Below are 26,718 nucleotides of genomic sequence, written 5' to 3'. Positions count from 1 at the left end.
CAAGGGCTTCCCTGGTGGCTCAGATGGTAAAGAATCTGCCTGCAATATAGGAGTGAAAGTGACGTCGCTCAGTCGTGTTCGACTCTTTGCGACCCCATCGACTGTAGCCTACCAGGCTCCTCTGTCCATGGGATTTTCCAGGCAATAGTACTGGAGTGGATTGCCATTTCCTTCTCCAGGGGACCTTCCCGACCCAGGGATTGACCCCCAGGTCTCCCGCATTGTAGACAGACGCTTTACCATCTGAGCCACCAGGGAGGTCCAATGTAGGAGACCTGGGTTCAATTCCTGGGTCAGGAAGTTCTCCTGGAGAAGGGAATAGAAACCCACTCCAGTATTCTTGCCTGGAGAATTCCATGGACAGAGGAGACTGGTAGGCTACAGTCCATGGGAGTCACAAAGAGTAGGACATGACTGAGCAAGTAAGCACACCCGCCCAGCACAATGTAAGCAGAGTTGATGACGCTGGTGTATGTAGCACCAGCCTGTTTCCTTTAAATGAATGTTAGCATGTATATGCACGGGTGAGAAATAAATCATTCACTTAATGTATCTTATAGAAAACTAGATGGAAAGAACGCTCACCCTCAAGATTAGAGACCATTTTAATTATTTTGTGTCTCTTAGTGTCTAGTACAAAGTCTAACTTGGGGTAATTCTTGATACATGTTTGTAAAGTGGTTAATTGTTGTACTTAGAAGCTAGAGTTTTTGAGCCACATGGTGGCTTATCACCTCTGTAGGATCTTTACCTCTAGCTTTCCAAATCTCATGCATTATTGCTTTCCTCAGGTGATTATCTTCTGACCCTCACTCCTCTTAGCACTCTCTAATAGTCCCTCTAATTTGACTTTAGAGAGTGTTTGTACCCTTTCATGAGATGGCCGTCTGCTTAATATACTACAGACCTGGACAAAGACTATATCATCTATTTTTAACATGTGACCAACCTAAACTTTCACATTTATTCCAAATTCCTTGGGAACCATGTAACGTGGGTTCTATTTATAGGTAATCAAATGCATGGCAAGATTTTTCTCTTTTCAATGGAAGGAGGATGAGTACCTCGCATTTATATAATATTTTCACATTCAACTCATGTGACTCATTTGCATTCATGAAAAATAGATAAGGTAGCACAAATTTCATGAGATTCTATGTTAAATTGTGCATGCAAGTATTTATATGACAAGGGGTGTGATATCCTTTTTTATTAGATTTTCAAATTGTTTCCTGGCTCCCCCCCACTTTCCCCTGGCTCCTCCAATTTAGGACCATTGATATTGGAATTTTCTTAATAAAGAAGCAGAGCAAAAGGAACTTTTAGCAAAAAAATGTAACATGAGTAGAGCCTCTCATGTGAATGAGTATAGGATGTGTTAAAAAATTTCACATAATTTGGGGGCAGTTGGAGCAGTGGGTACAATGGGGAACGCCTGAAGGTGATGCTGCAGAGATATCTGTCAGATATTGTGAAAGGCCCTATGATTTGAGCATGAATTTAAGCTGCATTTTGTGACTAGTAAGAGGAAATTACAACATTTGAAGCAGGAAACAATAATTGGGTTTTTTAAAAAAAATTTGTTTGATTTTTAAAATAGTTTATTGTTTGTTTATTTTGGCCGTGCTGGGTGTTCGTTGCTATACGGGGCCTACTCTTCGTTGTGGTGCATATGCTTCTCATCACCAGGAGCATGGGCTCCAGGCGCACAGGCCTCCGTAGTTGCAGCGCTGGGTTTAGCTGCCCTGCAGCATGTGGACTCCTCCCCCTGGATCAGAGAGCGAACTCGTGTTCCCTACATTGGTAGGAAGATTCTTAAGCACTGGACCACCAGGGAAGTCCTACAGTGGATTTTTTAAAGACAAGTAAGTAGGAAAGGTGCCTTGGTGTGGGAACAACAAAAGGTGGTGGATAGCAAGGAGGGTATTGTAATAGTTTAAGAACTGATGATTGGGCTTCCCTGGTGGCTCAGCTGGTAAATAATCCGCCTGCAATGTGGGAGACCTGGGTTGGATTTCTGAGTTGGGAAGATCCCCTGAAGGAGGGCACGGCAACCCACTCCAGTATTCTTGCCTGGAGAATCCTCAAGGACATTGGAACCTGGCGGGCTACAGCCCATGGGTCACAGAGAGTCGGACATGACTGAGCGACTAAACACACTGCACACCCAAGAACTGACGATTAGCTGAACTAAGAGAGCACCATCAGTAAGAATAATACAGAACCGGTAGATCCAAGTGCTGGGGAAAATTCTTGAAAGCAAGGGAGCAAGCAGAGCTCAAGGAGAAGGGGAGAAAAATGAAGTAGAGGATCTAGGTGAAAGCGGTGTCATGGAATCTAAAGGAAGCATTTTCCCATTTTCTGACACATACAAAACATTCAGCAAAGGTTAAGCAAATTACCAAATGCTCTCTTTAGGAGTATCAAATATCCCAGAGAGGTCAAATTGGTTAAGGACTTAGACTAACTAAAGGCTATTAATGAAGTCACTGGTGACCTCTCTGAAAGCAGATACAGCAGATGTATGAAGACAGAAGTCATATTCGAGGGTAATGAAGAATAAATTTGACCTGAAAAACTTTCATGATGATTACAAACTGCTCCTATAAGAAGCTAACTCCAAAAGAGAATAATTCAACTCAAGAAATACTGATTGATCATTCATTTTGTGTCTGGTTTAGTGTTAAGTACTGTGTTCCTTAATGGAGTATAGAGCCTGGAGGAGTAAACAGGTATTTAACAAGTAAGTTGAGTGTTAAGAAAGGCTAAGGACAAGACGATATGGGCTAATATAATACAGGAACTGACCTATTTTAGATCAAGGAAGACCTCCCTTGGAAGAAAACTAAGATGAGACTCAGAATATGGGTTAGAATTAGGCATCAAACCTTGGTGGGGGGGGGGCATAAGAAAATGGAAAGAAATGGCTGAGAAATATATAAAGGGATAGAAACAAGTCAGACCAGAGTTTTTAAATTGTGAAATAGATCATACCCCAAAAAATTCAATATAACTTTCATACACTTAACCACCTCACCTCCTTATTGGAAATAGAATATTATCAATCATTTTGAAGCAGTCTGTGCTTCTATTCTTGTGTATCATTTCCCCTTTCTTCAACACACACACACACACACACACACACACACACAACATATTCAATATTTATTATATATGTAAGTACTATTATGAATTTTGTGCATGTTATTTGTCTTGCTTTCTATTATTAATATATGTATGAAAAAGTGAAAGTGTTAGTCGTTCAGTTGTGTCTGACTTTTTCCAACCCCATGGACTGTAGCTAACCAGACTCCTTTATTCATTGAGTTCTCCAGGCAAGAATACTGGAGTGGGTAACCATTTCCCTCTCCAGGGTTTATTTTCCATCCCGGGATCAAACCTGGGTCTCCTGAGTTGCATACAGATTCTTTACTATCTGAGCCACCAAGGAAGCCCAACATAAGTATGGGTGCATGCATGCTAAGTCACTTCAGTCGTGTCCAAGTCTTTGCAACCCCATGGACTGTAGCCCGCCAGGCTTCTCCGTCCTTGGGATTCTCCAGGCAAGAATAGTGGAGTGGGTTGCCACGCCCTCCTCCAGGGGATCTTCTTGACTCAGGGGTTGAACCGGTGTCTCTTATGTCTCCTGCACCGGCAGGGGGTTCTTTACCTCTGGTACTGTTGCAGGAAGTGGGACCCGTTCCAGGGTCTGAAAGTGGATTCTTGTCTAGCACACGGAAATGTGTTGTCTGAGGAGACACACAAGCTTTAATTTGTATATTGTTAACTTTTGTTAGTTTCTGAATTTTATATAAATGCAGTCTTATTATGTATATTATTTCATGATTTTCTTTTATTTCATTCAACATATTTTGAGAGTCATCTAGGCTTATTCTTTCAGCTGAGGTCAATTAATTGTTATTATTGTGTAGCTCTCCAATGTAAAAGGTATCAAAATGTCTTTATCCATCTATTAGACATTTGTCTTGTTTCCAGAATATTTGCTTTACCAATATAAAAATTCTTATATGTCACCTGTTGCTCAAGTATGAAAGTTTCTCTAGGGTATTTAACCTGGAGGTGGAATCCTAGGTCACTGGATAAGAATATGCTAAGTATTCCATGTAGTGCCAACATGTTTTTGATGACCATAGAGTGTTTGAGGAAAGAATTTGAGGTTGTTAGAGAGAGACAAGATGGTAAGTTATGAGGAGATAAGATCAAGGAAAAGTTGTGTTAGTTTTTGCTTGTGAATATGTGTGTTGGTTTGTATGTTTTCAGCAAAGGAGACATATAAACATATTTAGGAGAGAACATGGGGAAAAACCAATAGAAATAAAGATTCTAAAGGCTAAAGTAAGAAAGTGCGTAATCACACAAGTTCCTAAAAGAGAGGAGGGAATATAAGTTCAAAATCATAGGTACAAGGAGAAAAAATGAAAGCCAGGCAACATCAAGTGACTAGAGACCACAAGGCTAAAATGTGAGAACTCTTAATAAAAATAGAGTCTTTGAGTTATGCTGCCCAGGATTTCTTTCCACTGGTTAAAACTCATAACAAAACAAAGCAAATAATTGTAGTGCAACATATAAACAAATACATTATTCCTTCATAATTTAAAGCAAACGCTATTTTAAATAAAGTGAGAGGGTGTGTGTTTTATAGTTTTTCCCATATACTGACTTAACAGCAGGTAAAAATGTGAATGAAGTTTATCAATACAGTATAAATGTTAAAAGCTAGTCTCTTGAAATTATCCCTTGAAAAATATCTCTTGGAATTAAACTAGTCATCATTGTTCACAGGCATTAAGATGATTCAACTGATATTTTAAGAAAAGTAACAGAGCTATATTATTTGAAATAATGCATGTCTGTTGGAATATTCTTTTTCTTATTGCTTTTATTACAACTGTAGTCAAGGGAGCTATATCTTGACTATTACACTGAGCATTACCAGCACAAGGACCAAGCTGGAAAAAATTCAAACATATGAGATGTCCATGGACAGCTACTTGGGTCAGCTGGAATAATTGTGTCAATTATCAACTGCTTATACAAGTGTGCATGACAGCTTTTACATTTTTTTGGCCAAAATACATGTGAGTATATATATATTTATATTTATATAGCGTATTCTGGATATATATTATACTTAAAAGTGAAAGTGTTAGGCAGTCATATCCAACTCTTTGAAACTCTCCAGGCTCCTCTGTCCATGGAATTCTCCAGGCAAGAATACTGGAGTGGGTAGCCACTCCCTTCTCCAGGGAATTTTCCTGACCCAAGCTTTGAACCCAGGTCTCATGCATTGTAGGCAGATTCTTTACCTCTGAGCCACCAGAGAAGCCCCATTATATTTAAAGGTATATATCAAATATTTATATTATCTTCCAAAGATATATATTTTGAATATATATTAAATATTTGTATTATCTTTCTAAACTATTTAAAAAATTTTTAAATGCTTAGACTGTTGGGAAAAGCTAATTTTTCTGAAGCTGGAATATGAGCTTCAGGATTCTATCTTTTATCTCAAGAAATGGCTTTAGAGGCATTATTTTAAAATGTACTGAGAGGTAAAAATTAATCAAAGGAGAGATAGATGCTTCCAGACTTTTGCTACTGTTTGCATCTAGGCTAGACAAGCCTATTTCAGTTTATCGTTATTCTACTCTGCCTAATTTTCATTGTGTGTAATGACTCTACTACATGTGTCTGCTTTCTGTTTTTCAAACACTTAATTGTCTATGTGATTTGTCCCAGAGGAACTTTTTATTTACAGATGCAACATAAATATATATTTTGCTCCTTTAGTATTTAATATCCCTTGAGGATAATCTCACTGGAAAATACTTCCTGCTCTCTTTCTTGGAAAGTCAATATCCATGCCTTGCTTTTGTTGCTATCGGAGGTCAAAACAGCAAAAGTTCCACAGCCAAGGCTGGCTTTAGCTTTAGTTAAAAGCCGGCAGCTCTAAGTTTGGAAAGCCTTGTGTAATTTATATGGTATGGGCAATATCTTTAGCATTCTGCCTGCGAGAGGTTTCCAGTAAAGAGTTGCTGGTCTTCCACTCTAAGGTAACACCTTGGTATCTCACATGAGGTCATCAGAATCACATGTGCATTTATTCCTTCAGAAAAACTACCACATGAGTAACATATTGCAGCTTGACATGGTTTTTCCATTGCTGCCAGCTCTAAGGTCACAAACATCTGTAAGCTCAACTGGAAAGATAGCATTTTATTTCTTATGGTTTTTTAAGAAGGAGGGTTTCTGTTTTCTTTATAACCCAGGTTACCTCAGAAAAGATTTGTGATTCCTATTTGTAACAGTGTTTTAGCTTCTGGCCCAAAGTCCTGATTTTTACACAGGTTTGGTTTCGGCATCTGTTCTGTCTTTTGCTCCCAGTGGGGTACAGAGAGCTACAACACAATACAAAATGGTACTTTTAAAATCCTCACTTCCCCACTCCATATATATGCTTAAAAATAGAAGCTATATAAAAAATACAAGTTATGCAAAATACATGTGTCCAGATTTATAGTGGAATTCTGGAGTGATCCTGTTGTAAACTGAAAAGTTATAAGCTGGCCTCCCTGTGCTAGTTGCTGATAACCCGCTTCATCTGTCTTATGTCTGAGAGTTGAGCTTAACCTGGAGATGGGGCAACCTTTCCAATTCCGAAGTCAGCATGAGAAGAAACAGTGACGCTGTAGGTAGGAGATGATTTATATGCCTCTGCTCCTCCCCAGACACCCATGGAAAGATTGTAATGACCTCTGTGCCCAGAATAGCTTTCCTTTTTTTCTTGCAGTAGATTAGTAACTATATTGACTCTAGGAGCTTGTTTTAACGAGTTCATTTTTTATAATAGTGTGGAAATAATTTTCAAGGTATGTTTTCAATCATTAGCTCATTTAGCTACATTAGATCATTGCAGTTTAAACAGACTAAATAAAATTACCCCATCTTCCTGTTGAAAAAACTGAGGTCCAATGAATTTAAAAGAACCTTCTCAAAGTTTCATGATTAAGAAATTATAGAGGGGAATTCTAGATTCCTGAATTTTAATCCAGTGCTCTTTTTTCTATGTACCCTATATTATATTGAAATATGGAGCATTCTTCTCAATTCACATTCAGAACCTTACTTTGACATACAGTGTTTAATGTCTTTCCTGGTTAGAAGCATGCTTAGACAAATTTGCTTTAACCAATTCATGACTGCACAAAAGTCCCTTTATCTGTGTTAGTATAAATCAATTAACCTCCTTTACTTTCTGCTGAAAGTTCTAAACTTCAAATGAATTGCCCATTAACTTTGACACTGTGCTCAGCGTACTAACAACAATAAAAGCACACATCTATATGATGTGCTGAATGTGCTATTATCATCAATTCCATTTTTTTATACATTCCTTAAAGAGAATCTTCAAGAGTTGGCCCTGAGATATTCTATTGTGACAAGGTTTTACTGATAGAGATGTTGATATGAGTGACCCCACTGCAAGAATGAGTATGATCATTTCAAATAGTTTTTAACCAGCATTTTTCCAACAATAATGTGTAAGAATTTCAGCATTCTGTGTGCCAAATATGTGCATATTCACTCTGCAATTCTCACAAGTACACAATGGGAAAATAAACCAAAAATGCAATATACATAGAACTTTGCAAATGATTTACGAAGCTTCACTGTTTTTTTTTTCTGTTATAAATTAAGGTAAAATAATTAAATTTATTTCTCTGAACAGAAGAGACCATCTAAAGTTGTTTGAGGCATAACTAAAATAAAAGAACAAGAAGTCATGTCATGACAGAGTTCCAAAGAAGATATCTTTATATTTTTTATTCCTTCCTTCCTTATACCTTCTTTCCTTCCTTCTTCCTTTCTTCCTTTCTCTTCCTCTCTCACCCTCTGTTTTTTTCTTTCTTGATGATGAATGAAATGCTTACTTTCAAATGTAACCTGTCATAGTTTTATGAAGTCCAGAGCATAGTACATAAATAGATAACTGCTTATACTTTCTCCATTTTTTTCTCCACTTTTTGGCTCCACTTGAGTAACCACCCTAACATATCACATGTTGTATAACATGATCCTTCTATCTATACTTGGTCTGCAGTTCCCAGCACATGCAACTTACCACATAATTTCCACAGAAACTGAGTTGGCCTCCACCCTATTCCAGTAGACCAGTCTCCTGTTCAAATGCTTATATGTCACAGGAATAACAAATGCTCAAGGAAGTGTCTAAATGCTTATGCTTAACTTCTGAACTTCTCCAAGGATTTGTAACCAGCCGTTCACTGACCAAGGCATGATCACGTCTTCCCTGGCCTTTACCACTAAGTCACTTTCCATTTGGAGTTCTGTCTTCTGTGGCTTTCTTCTAATAAAGTTTCCACACATAAGCCAGGATGATCTTTTTAAAATTTAAGCAGTCGAATAATTCCTTACTCAAATCTATCACAGGGTTCCCCTTGCCGTTAATGGTAGTCACATTTGGATGACATGAGGAATTTACATGCCTTGGCCCCTGGCCATCTTTCCTATTTAATTTCTTTCTGTGTTCCAACTTGTCACTATGGCTCCCTTACTTGGTTTGCTTTATTTGAGAACTGTGCATGCTCCTTCCTCAGCCTGAAATGCCTTTTCACTGCCTCCTCCTACGACTGAATTCTGCTCATCTGTAGGTAAGGACGGACAAAGTTCTGTAAAGGGCCAGATAGTAAACATAACTTGGCTTTTGGATCCTATAGTCTCTGTTGCACCTGTTCAGTCACTGTAGAGCAAAAGCTTTAAATGAAAGAGCATTGTTATGTTGCAATAAAACTTCATTTATGGATTCTAACATTTGGATTTTATATAATTTTGCTGTGTAATGAAGTATTCTTTTTTCTTAAAAAATTTTAATGTAAAAGAACTTGCTTAACTCAGGGTACATTAAAACAGGTGGCATAGTCTGCAGACTCCACCTTCTAAATTTTAACCTAAATGTCATTTTATAAAGACTTTCTCTAAACTTTTGTTTTATCTAATTAAGTTTATTCCATACCTCAACACTCTGTTATTTTAATTTATAATACTTTTCCTTTTCTCTGAGTGGTTGTTTTCTAATTGTTGATTATTTATTTATTCGGTCTTTTCATGCAATTATAAGGTCCCTGATCTTGGCTATTTCATTAATCTCTATAAACCTACAATTAGAATGCCTGGACATGGTAAGTTTTCAGTGTTTGTTGGCTAAATTAATTAATTCTGTAAACTCATTTCATTGTAGCACAAAATGCTTTCAAAAGTGAGCTATGTCAAACTGTTTGTTTTAGGAGATTTAAAATATTATGAGAACGGAGCTTACTCAACATAAACATCCTGCTATCTTCTTCACTGTATACTATCTTCAAATTAAATTTGAGAGAATATTTACTCTTATTTGCTCAATATACAAATAACAGTGCATAACAGGCATGACAGCACACACCCACAAAATACTTCTGTATGGTCACACTGTGTAGCACGTTGTGTTTATAAAAAGATTATACAAAGAGACAATGCATCCTTATAAGTCTTTTTTTTTTTTCCGGCTCTAATTCTGTTTTTTTTATTTTATTTTTAAACTTTACAAAATTGTATTAGTTTTGCCAAATATCGATATGAATCCGCCACATGTATACATGTGTTCCCCATCCTGAACCCTCCTCCCTCCTCCTCCCTCCTCCCTCCCCATACCATCCCTCTGGGTCGTCCCAGTGCACTAGCTTATAAGTCTTAAAAAAAGACTTTTATTTGACATTCAAATTACAGTCATTATCACAGAAATGGATTCCTGTGGTGTTATTTGTGAATCTCACGGCTTGTCTTTGTTGGATAAAGAACCAGAAAAAGCAAAACAATTTTAGCAGTCACTGTGGATGTCTGTCCATCTGTCGTCCCACTTTCTCCACCCCTTTCTCGGTGGAAGAGCCTTAACCTAGTGTGCTCGTGAACCCATGAAAGTTGACCCCACTTTAGCCCCCAAATGAATGTTGGTCCATCTTAGTCGATCTAGACAGTTCCATCCCTCTTGCGAATGGAATCACCAGGCAGGGGCCAATTACACCCCAGAGGTTTGCCTTTGGGGACTTTGTGAAAGATATTCCTCCCTGTCAAAAAGAGACACAAAAAGAGAAACCACTCTTCCTGTCTTTGAACAAGGTGATGTGAAGGCATGATATCCAGAGCTGTGGCAGCCTTCTCAGGAACATGAGTGAGAAGCTAAGAAAATTAGACAGATGTTGTCTGGGAAGCTGCAACCTACCTTCCAGTTCTATGAAATAGCGAACTATTTCATTGATCAGGTAAGTGATTCTCAAGTTATAATATGCATCTGAATCACTTGGGAATTTTGTTCAATTTAAGATAATTCAGTAAGTCTACATGCTCCCTAGTGAGATTGATGATGCTGGTCCGGGCTTTCATTTTCAATAGCAAGACTTCGTATGTGCTCAGTCACTTCAGTCCTGTCTGACTCTTTGTGACCCCATGGACTGTAGCCTACCAGGATCCTCTGTTCATGGGATTCTCCAGGCAAGAATACTGACGTAGGTTGCCATACCCTGCTCCACAGAACAAAGCTTTAGCCCTCTGTTAATTTTGTAGCAGTTAGAGCTGGAAGCACCTTAACTGATATATTATGGGAGCCAAAACTGCACAGAGAACGAGAAACTGATTTCTCTATCGCCATATGCATTAGTCATACTAACAAGTATAGATTGTATAACTTCTTCACGTTGCTTTAATTAGAAAAAAATCATGTTATTCTGTCTTCACAATGAGTTTGCCTTCTCTGAAGAAGTACTCAAATCCATAGAGGCCATTTTACTTGATATCACTATCTGTGAGTTATATAAAAACTAAAACCTTATTTTGAAACTTAGTATTATGTTGAATTTCTTTATTATGAAATTTAGTATTGTGAAACTTTAGTTTTGAAAACTAGTTGAAACTTTAGGATTATGTTTATATTTGATAGGGATATAATTATTTTCACCATAATGTTTCAAATATTACAAATGCTGGAAACAGATCATATGAATTCACAAAGAGATATTCACCACTAGATACATTCATTTGAAAATTAAATCAGGTAAGATTTTGCTCAATTAAATTTTTAAGTAGGCTTGTAAACCACTATCTATTTTTTTTAATTATACAAAGAAATATTTTTTGAAGTATTGCTTTGGATATATGTCAACATAGACTGAAATAGATCAGAGACAAAAGAACCAAGATAGTGAAAAATTAAAGAAGCATCTAAAAACTTAGAAAAATAATAATTGTGATTTAGGCCTTTCATTTAAATATGTTACAGGCATTGCCTGCCTGGAATAATGCAAATGATATAAGGACACTGTTATGAAGTGAGCATAAACAATGAATGAAATTTAATCAGTACAAAATTAACCTGGGAAAATATAAATGATGGTTTGAGGATGAAAACTGTTTGAGTCCCATGGTAAACACGGTATGGCTTCTCTGATGATTGCTTATTACCTACAGGAAATGGATATTTTTGTATATGTTGTGATTGTTGCTGTCAACCCAATAATATTTGTCTAATGTGCTAAAAATATGTTTTGGTTAACAAAAGTAATGTTGCAAAGAAATCTAATTACATCACACTTTTAAAAGTATTTCCCAATTCAAAATAAAGGTTATATCAAATTTAAAAACTTTATTCTTTTCTGAGAATGAGTCACTATCTAGATTAGCAGCTGACCCAGATGCAAGGCTAACCAATGGGTCACAAAACAAGTCCAGCAATCCAGGAACATCATGTTGATTTTGGCCACTCCCTGAAGAATGTCCATACAAATATTCAGGGTGGAGCTGACTTTGGTTGTTCTTTCTGCTAGCAGGATGCTTAAAATGAAAACTGCAAATCTTCTTCTTATGAGTGTTTATTCTCTGATGAAATTGTAAAGGAAGGTTTTTTAAAATTTCATAAATTTTCTACATACTTAATCAGATTCATTTCTACAAAAACCCATGATCTTGTATAAAAGATATAAGGACATGCTTATATCTTGTCCAGGCCCCAATTCTTTAGGCCAGTTGTTATTAAGGGCAGACTTATGTTTCTCTGGTCCCATAGAATCAGTGCCATCTTGCCCCTCTCTGAATTATAGAATCCCTCAAATCGCTAACTATCTGCAGACTTTGAGTGCTACAGATTTATAAACAGGGTTATCTAATGCAGCGTTCAGGGATTACTATGCTCTTTGCTTTTGTGTTGTATAATTTGCTTATGTGTTTTATACACATAGTTCATGCATACCTTTTATATTCTGTTTTCAGTATTAAATTATAAATTGAATGATCTTTAAGATTTACATAGAAATCTGATTTAATTCTTTAATAATTTTGGCCATTTTTGCTCACAAGGGAATAACATTTAATATAAAATAAAACACAATTTAATGAATTATTTTATAAATATTATTAAATTAAAAGTTTAATAAAACATTTAAGAAAAAGCATGTATCATCACAAATGTACCGACCATGAACTGGATTGGATGCTAAAATGATTGATGAATGTGTTAAAAGAGGTCATTTTCATTTAAAACCTGTTTAGATGTGCTTCCTGGTACTCAGTTCATGGGAGCAAACAAAGGTTTCCAAACCAAGTAATATATTTTGGGCCCCATTGTATAATCTTATATTGGGTTATGTTTCCTGTAGAAGTTAAAAAAAAAAATTAGTGTAACGAAGTAAAGATACTAGAATCAAAGATTCTACTCTTCCACTTAGATACCAGTATTTCATATCATTTCATAACTGTTTCAAATTTAACACTTATAACTCTAAGTTTTATCTCTCTAAAATATTGAACGTTCTATCATAAATACAAATTATTTTTAAATATGGCAAATTGATAGTGTGACAACTTAATCAACAGCTTATATTTAGAAAATATAGAAAAATTTGATAATATTTGCATGTTTTAACCAAAATCTTATTTTCAGAGTCTTCAGCTGAAATTTACTTGCAGTTAGAGTGTTTGCTTTCTTATAGTAAAAGAGCAAGTGAACAAATCAATAGATCTTTATTTTAAGTTTTAAAAGATGTCATGTGGCATTGTTAAACTCTAGGTTACTAAGGCTATTGCAGAAAATTAAAATTATATGATGCTGTTTTCTTTTTAAAAAATCAATAAAAAGCAATTTTATTGGAGCTGTGATTTTTAAAATTATAACCTACAGATTTAGATTTGTTCTACAACCAGTTCAGTAATGCATAGAATATTATCATTAGGAAAGCTTTACCAGAATGGGCTGTTTAAAGAAAAAGGAGTTTCAACATAACAGATAGCCTGTATACATTTTGCTTTCTACATTTGAAGAGGTATAAGTTAAAATAATAATTTTAAAAGTCTGTAGTGCTGCCCCTTTTATGTAATAGTATTTACCGGGATAAAAGACTATGTACTGTGTATCAGGTATAGAATTGACCCTGATAGTAAAGTCACACTAAGTGCTCACTATGGAGCAGGTGCCGTGCCAAACACTTGGTCTATATCTCACCTCATGCCATCATTCAACAGCTCCTAAAAATAGATACTTTTTTTTTCTTTGTGTTTTAAAAATCTGAAAACTGAGGCTTAAAATGATCAAATAACTTGCTCAAATTCAAATCATTAGCAAATATTGGTACCCAGATTTGAATACAAGCAGTCTAGGGGTCAGGAACCATGGCTTATTCATCTTGGCCTCTATGAGTCTTTGCGCCATGCTGGCTCCCAATAGGCTTCTGAGCCTTAGGTGCTTTAAAAAGAAGTCAGTGAACAGCTACGTGGAGCCCCAGTGCAGCCAATTAGCTTTTGGAGGCCTTGAGAAAGTAAAAGGAAACGTTGAATCCTGGTATAATATCCAGGCTCAGCTGTATGAAAGGCCCTTCACTCTGAATCATTCTAGCACAAATTATAGGCTTTAAAAATGGTCTGTGAATGTTACATTTTTGAGTTTGCTGCACTGGACGATATCTTAAATTTCACTCCCTTGTCTGGGCAGCCTTTGTTCTGACTGTATGTTGGTTTGTTCGCTCAAGTGGAGAAAGCCAGTTTGAAAACAAACCATGGACACAGGTTGCTTTTCTACTCTGATTCCTCCTTTGTGTTTAGTACAGTGTCAGAAGTAGGATGCCTTTAGAGATATGTGCAGATAGGCTACAGGAATGAAATTTCAATTCCAGTTTGGCACTCAGTAAGCTCCTCTCCCAGATGTCTTCTACAATGTGCTGACTGTAATACTTTGACCAGAAACCGCTGGTAATAGCAAGAAATTAGGCTCTGGTTAGAAACATACTACTGCATTGCCAAATCCTTCTGTGGAATTCAACTACTGCATATTTTCAGGTTAAAGAAAACTAGATCTTCTATACTTCAGCCAAATCTGACTTTGGTTTCAAATTATCTCAGAGAAGAACTTTTAGCTGATAATTCACTTTATATGGTTTGTTTCACATGGAGATATATTCACAATGTATTTGGTTAGTAAACCTCGTCTATTAAAAAGGCTATACTTACTAAATAGAAGAAGTTCTCAGTGGAAAATACTGGTTATACTTGGAGGTGGGGGTGGGTGAGTGGATAGGTAGTATGAAATCTTAGATCACTGGAAGCCAGGAAGTCAGGGTTTGAGAAGAGAAATAAAGACTGGGAAGGAAGAAAAAAGGGACTCTGAGAACACCAGAGAAATACCTGGAAAAGTATTTTATTTATTTTAGGACTTTATTCTAGGGAACATTCCTGCTAGGTTGGCATCAAGTTCTCTAGATATGATTGGCCTTGGTTGGTCTTTACCCATGTCATACATATATAGGTTGTCTACACTGATATTTTTCATTTCTCTTGGTAAATTTCTCCTCATTGCTCTTATCTTGAAAGATGAAGTAATGAAAATATGTGGATGAAGAAACTTTCTGGACTATCTCCCTTAAACTGCTTTGGGTAAGATAACTAAGTGAAGTAGATCTGCATTTCTCTAGTAACTTGCTGTCCTCAGCCTTTTTTAATTGAACACATCAGGAACACAAATGCCTCAGGAAAAAAATTAGAATTTCTAAAATGCAACGCAACACATTTCTAGGGCAACAATTGATGCCAAGGTGACACTTTATTACTTATTCAACAAACATTTATTGAGTGCTTACTATATGGACATACCTGAAAGTAATAGCTTTTTTTTAGGCATTTTAACTCATAATACTTTCCCCAGAAGAGCTTATTTTGGAGCAAAAGTTTCCAATTTGACATTTTGAAATTACGAGTTTGCTGAGAAGTTCTAACTCCCAAATTCCAATATAGATTCTTGTTTGTGATAAGCCTGACCCCTGGCTTTTGTAAGTTTTACTTACTTGGCCATTTTTATAATTGATCTTAATGCAGATTTTCTTATTTTCAGATCCTCCCAAGTCATTCCTGACCATTAATTTTACTAACTGCTAGCCCTAATCCTCTAAAGTGATTTGTGTCTCCTTGTTCTGAGCTTGTCAATCTAAGAGATTTTAATGAGCAATAATGACTACATTCTTAGCAAAAATGATTCATTTTCTTTACCTAAATAAAATACCTTTGTTTCAGTGATAAAACCACCAAAATGCTTATCCATAATTTTTTTTTAGTTTAAAATTTTCGCTTGCATTTTACGAATGAAAAGTTTTACTTCATGATTTATATTCAGTTCAGTTCAGTTGCTCAGTCATGCCCGACTCTTTGTGACCCCATGAATCGCAGCACGCCAGGCCTCCCTGTCCATCACCAACTCCCGGAGTTCACTTAAACTCATGTCCATCAAGTCAGTGATGCCATCCAGCCATCTCATCCTCTGTCCTCCCCTTCTTCTCCTGCCCCCAATCCCTCCTAGCATCAGGGTCTTTTCCAATGAGTCAGCTCTTCACATGAGGTGGCCAAAGTATTGGAGTTTCAGCTTCAGCATCATTCCTTCTAATGAACACCCAGGACCGATCTCCTTTAGGATGGACTGGTTGGATCTCCTTGCAGTTCAAGGGACTCTCAAGAGTCTTCTCCAACACCACAGTTCAAAAGCATCAATTCTTTGGTGCTCAGCTTTCTTCACAGTCCAATTCTCACATCCATACATGACCACTGGAAAAATGAAACTAAGCCATGACTTATATTAAGGAGTCTTAAAATACAAATTTCAGTCACAATGTTAGGGAGGAAGAAATTTTCCTCACCCTTCTAGGTTCTTCTGATTGGTCTAAGAATTAAATTGTCATGGGGAAGATTAACGGGAGAAAATTGAGCACAGTTTAATAACATATACACATGGGAGAGACCTAGGAAAATTGAGTCACTCACCAAAATAGCTGAAACACTCACCTATATTATCATTTTCATCTGAAGACCAATGAGGAATTGGCAGTGGTGGGGGTGGGGTGGACAGGTAGTGGTTTGGGACTGCAAAGGAGAGGGAAGTAATTCTCATGGTGATGGGAAAGCAAATGTTTCAGTCAATTGAGTTGCTCAGTCATGTCCGACTCTTTGCGACCCCATGAACCGCAGCACGCCAGGCCTCCCTGTACAATGTTTAGTAAACAAGTATTTGCTGGGCCGTGCAGAGACTGGGACACAGAGTGGACTCTGATCACCATTGCCCCCCACCATACACGGCCCATATCTTATAGGTATCTCGGTGATAACTCTATTCTGGCCCTTTGTTTAAATTCTTTTAGGCAGTGAAGGGGAAGATAAAAGGAAGACTTCCTGAGTCTTCTGTTTCTTAAAAATAATCAGCCTGAATTAATCCTCATGCCAAAGGGACACATTTGGGATGGCAAATTTTACTTCTGTACAATAGCAATTATGGACTTTCCTGGTTGTTCAGCTGGTAAAGAATCTGCCTGAAATGCAAGAGACCCTGGTTCATTTCCTGGGTCAGGAAGATCCCCCTGGTAAAGGGATAGGCTACCCTCTCCAGTATTCTTGGGCTTCCCTGGTGGCTCAGAATGGTAAAGAATCTGCCTGCAATGTGGGTGACCTGGGTTCGATCCCTGGGTTGGGAAGATCTCCTGGGGAAGGGAATGGCTACCTCACTAGTATTCTGGCCTGGAGAATTCCACGGACAGAGGAGCCTGGCAGGCTGCAGTCCATGGACTCCCGAAGAGCGACTTGCACTTTTACAATAGCAATTGCAGTGGTTTCTGCTTATTCTAGTTTTAAAAATGAAGATTTTAATTGAAATACAGACAGGTACACAGAACAAAAACATTGGCTTCTTTGGACTAATTAGCATAGTCATATCTAGTCACAGACTACATTATATATATAAAGTGATATCACTTTTTAAAAAATGTAAAGGTTTTAAGTGTTGGATTCTTTCTCCTCTTTCCTTTCTTTGGAAGCAAATGTTTGATCAAAATAACCTAGTTTCCCTAAATTTGAGGTACACTTTTTTTTAGAGAATTCAGAAGCACTCTTGGATGATACATTATGAAGGAATATAAGGCCTCAGTTCAGTTCAGTCACTCAGTCGTGTCTGACTCTTTGTGACCCCATGAACCACAGCATGCCAGGCCTCCCTATCCACCAACTCCCGGAGTCCACTGAAACCCCTACCCATAGACATATTTACATTGCTAAGGAGGAAAATTTCCAGTCCTTGAGATCATTCTTCTTTTGCAGGTTTTCCTCATCTCTGTATAGAGGATAAACATTGTGCCAAAATGTGAAGAAACTAATGGTAATCAGTCATGAGGATTTATCTTTTTGAACACTCCTTGGAAATAGACATCTTCTTTGAGAGTAATCATTTTATTAATTAACAGATTGATGTCAGATGGCCTTGGCCGGCAACGGCTTGGAGCAGGGCTTGGTTCCCAACCAGAGACTGGGCTGGGTCATGGCGGTGAAAGAACCAGATCCTAGCCACTGGAACAGTGGTCAGTGACAAGGGCCCTGGCCCTTTGGCTTTGCAGAAAGGAATTTCCACAACGACAGAAAGTAATGAAGCATGTGAAGTATTTATTAGGAGGAAAACAAGTACAGTAGCTGTGGATAGACTCAGAGGGAGAGTTCCTGAGTTGCTGAGTCACACACTCATAGTAGTAGTTTGATTTACAGGGTATTTCTTCTGGGTTTCCTTTGGCCAGTCATTCTGATCTACCTGGTTCACAGTCATCTGGTGTATCTCAGGATCCTCCCAGGGCTTCCCTGATAGCTCAGTTGGTAAAGAATCTGCCTCCAATGCAGGAGATCCCATTTCGATTTCTGGGTTGGGAAGATCCCCTGGAGAAGGGAAAGGCTACCCACGCTAGTATTCTTGCCTGGAGAATTCCATGGACTGTATAGTTCATGGGGTCACAAAGAGTCAGACATGACTGAGCGACTTTCACTTCACTTCACTTCAGGATCGTCTCATGTGTGTGCACATATCTCTTAGGATCCTACTGAAAAGGTGTCTGTGTAGAACATCCCTTGACATGACTCCCCTTTGGTCTCCAAGGAGCATTTTCTGCACATGTATGGTCTAGGATGTCTCATGACTTTGGGAACAAAAAATATGTGGTCTGTGCAGGGTCCAGCCTCCTCCCTTAATTGCCCTGCTATTTTTTTTTTTTTTTGCCACTTTCTTTATTTTTGATTGAATGGTAATTGTTTTACAGAATTGTTTTCTGTGAAACATCAACAAGAATCAGCCATAGGTATACCCGTGTCCCCTCCCTCCGAGCCTGCCTCCCATCTCACTCCCCATCCCACCCCTCTAGGTTGATACCGAGCCCCTGTTTGAGTTCTCTGAGTCATACAGCAAATTCCCACTGGCTATCTATTTTACATATGGTATTGTAGATTTCCATGTTACTGTCTCCATACATCTCACCTCTTCCCCTCCCCCCGAGTCCATAGATCTGTTCTCTATGTCTGTTTCTTTATTGCTGCCCTGCAAATAAATTGATTAGTACCATCTTTCTAGATTCCATTAATCTTGGAGTTTTGGTCAAAAGAGAATGAATCTCTAATGGCTTTACCCTGGTGGGCCCATTTGCTTCCTGCCTCAAGTTGATTTTACCTACTAGGTGGAAGAATAATAATAAAGAGTTGTAGCATATTCAGTAATATATTTAGTCATAAACATGATCAAATGTTTTAATTCATATATCAGCCTATGTATAAATATTTAATGTAGTTGACTTACTGAGGTATATGGAGTTTTCAGGTACAAGTTCAAATGATTTAGACTACAGAGTCTGTAAGGACTGGGTATAGTGTCGCCAACAAACACTAACACTGCAATCAGGAGATGTGTTCCAATTTATATTCTGCCAGGAAAGGCTGTGTGACTTTTGGCAGATTATTTTAGTTCCAAAAGCCTTGATTTCCTTCTCTGCTCAGTTTCTAACACTCAGTTATTTCTTAATGTTGAGAGCCTATAGAAAGATAAATAATCCGGTTTGAATAAACTTGATGGTTTTAAATGATTACCTGCTTTTGAACTGTGGTATTGGAGAAGACTCTTGAGAGTCCCTTGGCCTGCAAGGAGATCCAACCAGTCCATTCTGAAGGAGATCAGCCCTGGGATTTCTTTGGAAGGAACCATGCTAAAGCTGACACTCCAGTACTTTGGCCACCTCATGCGAAGAGTTGACTCATTGGAAAAGACTCTGATGCTGGGAGGGTTTGGGGGCAAGAGGAGAAGGGGACGACAGAGGATGAGATGGCTGGATAGCATCACCGGCTCGATGGACGTGAGTTTGAGTGAACTCTGGGAGTTGGTGATGGACAGGGAGGCCTGGTGTGCTGCAATTCATGGGGTCGCAAAGAGTTGGACACGATTGAGCGACTGAACTGAAGAGATTTTGCCTACAGATATACATACATGATGTTATACAAAGCCTAAAATTTCATGGTCATCATATTGCATTCATTAAACAGAGTCTTGAACAGATGGAAGAAAAAAAAATAAATGTTGCTCTTGTTCTGGTATATTTAAAATTATTAGTAAAACTTTCGTGAGTGTGGATGCACAGAAGTGAGCTTGTGTATCTAAAATATTGTGTTAGGTTTAAACTCCATACTCAATTTAGAAAAATTTTACATAAATTGTTGCAGGAAGTTTCCAGGTCTAATTTAACCCCTTTCTGTCTAAATAGACTTCTTCTCACCAATCTTATATCCTTGCATGAGGCCAATTAGAAGCCACTTTAAATTGTTTTCTTAGAGAATTAAGAATCTATGATAGACACTCTCTTACTAACCCTGCTAGGGAATTCAAGAATTTTAGGACTGTTGAGCCTAGCATTAGGTGAAAGACAAATATTTGACTCCCTCCTCTTTGCCAGGGTGGCCAGGACAATATGATGAGCCTCTCACATTAGATAAGATATAAGTTAAAGCCTACAGTTTTTCTGGTTAGTCAGCAGCCCATTGACTGTTAACCTTTTAAGAAAATGAAACTGGTAGGAACCTTTGAAGCTATGACCTGCTGTTTTGAAAAACACTGGGATTAAAGAATAATAATTTCTTCTGAGTTCTGGCTTTGCCAAGGGATTCATTAATTCAATCAGTATAAGCATTAAATTCAAATAATTCTGGGAAAAATCATCAGTTAATTCAACAATAATTTATTTTACTTCAAATTTAGACATGACTATAAAGTTATACTCAGAGCAGCAATTCTGAAAATTGACTAAATGATAGGTTTGATTGGGCTTGACAATCAATTACAGCTCTCTGAAAGCAGAATTATATATTTTTCTCTGGTGAATTACTGCCTGAGATTGAAGAGTCAATTTTCCAGGTTTTAAATGCTATTGACATCTATTTATAGATAAATAAAAATTTATGCACAACTACTTGGAGAATTCCGTGGACAGAGGAGCCTGGCAGGCTACAGTCCATGGGGTCACCAAGAGTTGGACGTGACTGAGCAACTATCACTCACACACACACACACACACCCCTTAATTACAAATACTAATTTAAAAGTATAATTCATTTTGTATATTACTCAAATGAGAAATAGTTTTTTTCTGAAATCATTTTATCATTCAGTTACTATATTAGAATTTAGTTTTGTTTTGTTTTTTGATCTATGCTTCAGTTCTTTATTGAATTACACACACACACACACACACTTCTGAATCAAGAACTGCCCTGAGGCTTTGTATTATCTTTCTGTGATTTTTTTAAAAACATATTGGATATAAAAAAAATAAATAACCAAAGCTTCCATTGGTATATAAATTTACCATTTATATAACTTTTAATTCACAAAGCAACTTTATGGGATAAGTGCTACTATGTATATTTAATAAATGAAAAATCAGAGGTTCATGGAGTTTAAAGATCACATCACTTAGTTTCATCTGGGTAGAAAATATAGAGTGTGAGAAGACCCATGACTCTTTCCACCATGCCATACTGCATGGCATATTGAGTATTACTAAAAACAGGCCCTGAGAAGTCCCAGATAAATCTGGTTAAAAGTTACTCAGCTGAATAACTGAAAAAAAATTGCATGGAATTTGGTAGAATGTCCAAGATCAGTTAGGAGACTTCTAAGGAAGACCAGGAAATAAGGATTTGTAATAGCAAATGTCAGAACTTAGTATGAATCTATAGTAAATAAGATGGTATAGTACTGGTTCATGCAGAGAAAGAAAAAAGTGGCTAAGACACTTCTTTGTAAGATCTCAGAAAGACACCCTGTGACTCTGTTTCCCACAGTTTATTGCTTAGAGTGACATTTTTGAAACTTTCATTCATTACACTGGTTCAATCTTTACCCTAGTTCAAGGGCTGACTCACGCTCCTACACATAATCGTTTTCTAATCACCCTAACTAAAAAGGGAGCTACCCTCTCTGCACTTCTGTGACACCTCCTTGTGCCTAGCAGCTCAGTTGTGTCTGACTCTTTGTGACCCCGTGGGCTGTAGCTCTCCAGTCTCTTCTGTCCATGGGATTTTTCAGGCACGCATAATGGAGTGGGTTGCATTCCCTTCATCAAACCCACAGCTCCTTTGTTCTCATGCATTGCGTGTGGATTGTTTATCTGCTCAGCCAACAAGAGAGCACCTTACCTAGTCTTTAAAAGAGCAGATCTTCTGTAGAAGAATGCCACAATATTTAAGCTTCAATTTAAGTAAATCACCACAAAAATGTAGTATTCCAAGGTTGCTGCCTTGGTTGAACATTTTACTAACATGCCATATTAATATATAGAATAGGGTTTATCAAACTTTGCTCTTTAAGGTATTAATAGGTGCTTTTAGAAAGAAAGAAAAAGAGGAAACTAAATTTGGATACATTGGGCACATGCTGTCAAATATTAACTACCTATTGGTTACTAATAGCAATAACTAGCCTACAGAATTCTTTGAAATACCTGGAAGTAAAGAATTCCTCAATTGTTTAAGCTAGTCTTTTCCACACGCTTTTTTGCCAACACAACGTACTTTTCTTCCAAAATTCTTAAATTTCATTGCATTTAGAGTAGAAAATTCTTATGATGCTTTCCGTCATTCTTCTTAAAATTTAGTGTAATTTTTGTATAAATATCCATATGGTTCAAACATCAGAACAGTACAGAAATAACACAATTTTATTTATCTTTTCCTTCTGTTTCTGTCCATTACTGTCATGATTAGCCACTTTTTAAGATTCTTGCATGTGCTGCCAGTGTTTCTTCAAACACAAAGCAATTAAAACACAGATATATATTTTATCTTTTTAAAATTAAAGTTAGCACAATATATTACATTTGTTCTATAATTTTTTCACTTAAATATATCATGGAGTTCTTTCTACATTAGTATATAAAGGGCTTCTTTATTCTTTTTACAGTTGTATAATGTTCCATTGAATGAGCATGTAGTAGCTTATTTCATCACTTCTCTAAATATCGGTAAAGATACTGTTTTAAAACTTAACGCTGTTACGAAAAAATGCCATAATGAATAAACTTGTGCATCATTTCATATGGGTGCTAGTATATCTGTAGGATAAATTCCAAAGATTAGTAGGTCAAAGAGTGCATACATTTGTAACTATTAGAAGTTATTACCAACTTACTCCTCATAAAAATCTCATTCTCCTCTCCCACAACCTGTTTCACTGTAGACTTGACAACAGAAAGTGCTTTCAAACTTTGAATTCTGTTATAGTTGGAAAATGAGAATTAATTAATATTTTCTCTTAGTATTATTTAGAGCATTATTTCACGTGTTTAAGGATCATGTGTATTAATTTTTTCAGGAAATATCAATTCACATCCTTAGTCTATTTTCTTTTTGAGATTTATTATTAATGAGATAGTGTTTGTGAGATGAGTCCTTTATGTGTAATGTGAGCTCCAATTATACTCTGCTTGACATTTATCTCCTGATTTCGCTTCTGATAATTTTTTTTTACAATGTAGAAATTCTTAATATTTCTTTACTCAAAAATGTTTAATTTTATTTCTTTCATTTTGTTGTTGCTTGTTTGTTTCAGAATATTTTTTTCTGGAAGATTGTCTTTTCCTAAATGATCACAAGATCTTCCATTCCACACACTCTTCTTACAACATGACTGCATTAGTTTGCTAGGGCAGCTATAATAAAGTACCACAGGCTGGGTGGCTTCAACAAGTAGAAATTTATTGTTTTACAATTCTGGAGGCTAGAAGTTAGATGGTGTTGGCAGGATAGATCTCTTCTAAGGCCCCTCTCCTTGGCTTGTAGATGGCTGTATTCTTTCTCTCTCTTCAGATGGTCTTTGCCCTAATTTCCTCTTCTTATAAGGAGGCCATTTATATTGGTTTAGTGCCCACTCCTATGACTCATTTAACCCCAATTTCTTCTTATAAAGGACATATCTCCAAACACAGTCACATTCTGAGATACTGAGGATTAGTGAATTGAAGGTGGCAGGACATGGTTCAACTTATGACTGTGAGTTTGACATTCCCTACACCCAAGATTATAAAACTGGCTTAAAACTCAACATTTAAAACACTAAGATCATGGCATCCGGTCCCACCACTTCATGGCAAATAGAAGGGAAAAAAGCGGAAGCAGTGACATATTTTATTTTCTTGGGCTCCAAAATCACTGCAGACAGTGACTGCAGCCATGAAATTAAAAGATGCTTTCTCCTTGGAGAATAGCTGTGACAAACTTAGACAGTGTATTAAAAAGCAGAGACATCACATTGCTAATAAAGGTCCATCTAGTCAAAGCTATTTTTTTCCCTTAGAGAATTTTATTCTAGTGAATTTTTCTCATGTTTAATTTTAACTTTTTTATAACTTTAACTTTTTCTTTAACTTTGTATTTTTTAAAATTACCATTTAACATTTATATTTAAAAGAGATGGATTTATCTGGTTAACTATGAGCAGATGATTTCTATGTGTGTGTGTTTGTGGTGGTGGTGGGTTGTTGCTGGAATGGGAATGCAAGGAAAGGGCCAGAATAGCTTTCAAATTTACAGTCTTGGATCCTTGTCCCTTTAAGTATTACAGGATTCTTTCTGTAACTCATTTAAAATCTATGGTCTCTGTATAATTTTTCTTATTTCACTGGTTTGTTGTAAAGAAAAAATCAAGCACAGTTCTGCTTATATAATGAACATACAGAGTATGGAAATTCTCTTTCTAGCTTTTCTCTGACCTGATATGACTGTTCTATAGAAGTTAGAAAATGGATGGCTTCTCTTGCTGCATATATATAAACACAGAAAGCAAATAAATGTTGCAGTTTGAATAGCTAAAACCTTGCCTCAATAATTCTGTGCACTTTTCTTGGCCTCAACCTCATTGACTTGAACAGAAAGCAGATAGCAATTTTGTCTTGCTCCATAAGGAAATTCTATTTGTTAATCTTAAAGAATGGAAATTTACAGATGCTCGAAGAGAGATGGAGGAATATCATCTTAAAAATATCAGTCATCAGAGATAGCACAAACAAGACCTTTGGCTTTAAGTAATGAACAATTCTTTTGATGTTGAGCCCTTTTAGGGAAGAGTTATTGATCATGTGTTGTCTTTTTACTATGACAGCTTAGTGGACAATATTAGTACAGTTATCATGAGATTAAAGATTACACATTTTTGACTAATGTATGAAATCATTAATCATTCAAATGTATCCCTGAAGTTAAAAACATATTTGCATACATTTAATGGATAAAAGGATTTTTTAATATTTGATGTTCAAATAGCTTAGTTACACCAATAAAAATAAAGGAAATATAAATTAAAACTGTAAATTTTAAAATACATGTAAACATAAAATCAACTTGTACACTATAGTGGAAAAAGTTACTTTTCTTTATTGAAAAATAGATTTTGAAATCTATCTAACTTCATTCTAGCTCACATATATGATCATGTGAAAATATTTTATGTACCTGTTTAGTTCATCATGTAGAAGTGTGTCATCTTGATATATTAAGAAATAAGACATTTGTTAATAAACTTTATTAATAATCTATACACACTTTTAGGAAATATCTTCCAGTGTACACTTTAGAAAATTTGGGTAATTTATGAAATTGAACTTGGCAGCTCACAAGACAGAATGAAAGCCAAAATTTATGTTCTCTGGCTACCGTATTTCAGTAACTTACTTAAGAAATAGCTATTTTATTTAAATAATTTTTCAAGGAGACAAACTTAAAATCTAATTTCATTGTCATTTGTTGGAAATAGAAACATAAATATTTGTCCAAACATAAAGTGGATTTATTTTTGCCTTTTGAAACTGAGGTTAAAAGCTTGGTGAAAATGAACTTCCTCTTTAAAGATTTATAATTCTTCATTTTTTTTCCCCATGGGAACAGAAATGCTGAAATATCATTTTCCCTTTAAGAGTACAATATTTGTGTTTCAGAGCTACACCAAACTAAAGCCATGTGGGAATCTGCCATTTCTCACTGAGTGGCGATGGTGACCCACAGCTCTTACTGTTTTGGCACTTAGGCTTATCTCAACAACTGCTGCGGGAATGTCATTCATTTGCCCCTGTGATTTTTATCCATATTATTTGCAATTCGTTTTCTATAAGTCTATCTTCTGATTCAACAATAAGATCTTGACTATGTGTAATTTTTTTTTTAAAACTTATCTCAATTCCTAATATGGTGCCAATCATACAATATACATGAATAGTTACCTGTGGATTCCATAGAAAGTGATGCTGACCTGTAAGACTAAGATTTCACCTGCTAAGTCTAATAAAGAGCATTTAAAAACATTTTATTTTAAAATTCTTATTGTGTATTGCTGAAACTACACAGCACATTATTGCAAAAATCCATGTTCTTGTTTCACAGGTTTTCTCCAATTTGTGCTCAGTCTAGGCCTAGATACCCCAGAGAGATGACTAGTCAGAAAGAGAGTGGTTCTTCATGGAAGTCCAGTCACTTAGAAATGATAGACTAAAATAGTAGTCAAATAAATAAGAGTTAAACATTGTGATAAGTGCTCAGTTCAGTTCAGTTCAGTTGCTCAGTCATGTCCGACTCTTTGTGACCCCATGAATTTGCAGCACGCCAGGCCTCCCTGTCCATCATCAACTCCCGGAGTTCACTCAGACTCACGTCCATCGAGTCAGTGATGCCATCCAGCTATCACGGAATAAATTGAGAACCAAGATAGAAAGTAACAGAAGACCTACTGTTGACTGGGTAGTCAGAGAATTTTTCTCGGAGGTGGAAATTAAAGGTGAAAGA

General features: G+C 36.6%; 1 long non-coding RNA gene across 1 annotated transcript; it reads left to right on the top strand.

Annotated features, from left to right (window-relative positions):
• Positions 1–1,100: 1,100 nt before the first annotated feature.
• LOC123333110 lies at positions 1,101–26,718 on the top strand. The gene is made up of 3 exons (XR_006550262.2): positions 1,101–1,865; positions 10,201–10,343; positions 26,535–26,718. It is a non-coding gene; the product is annotated as an uncharacterized LOC123333110 (long non-coding RNA).

The sequence above is a fragment of the Bubalus bubalis genome, chromosome 4 (assembly GCF_019923935.1).
Source record: "Bubalus bubalis isolate 160015118507 breed Murrah chromosome 4, NDDB_SH_1, whole genome shotgun sequence".
Lineage (NCBI taxonomy): Eukaryota > Metazoa > Chordata > Mammalia > Artiodactyla > Bovidae > Bubalus > Bubalus bubalis.
Note: the sequence above shows the minus strand (reverse complement) of the source record. Positions and strands in the feature narration are given on the sequence as shown.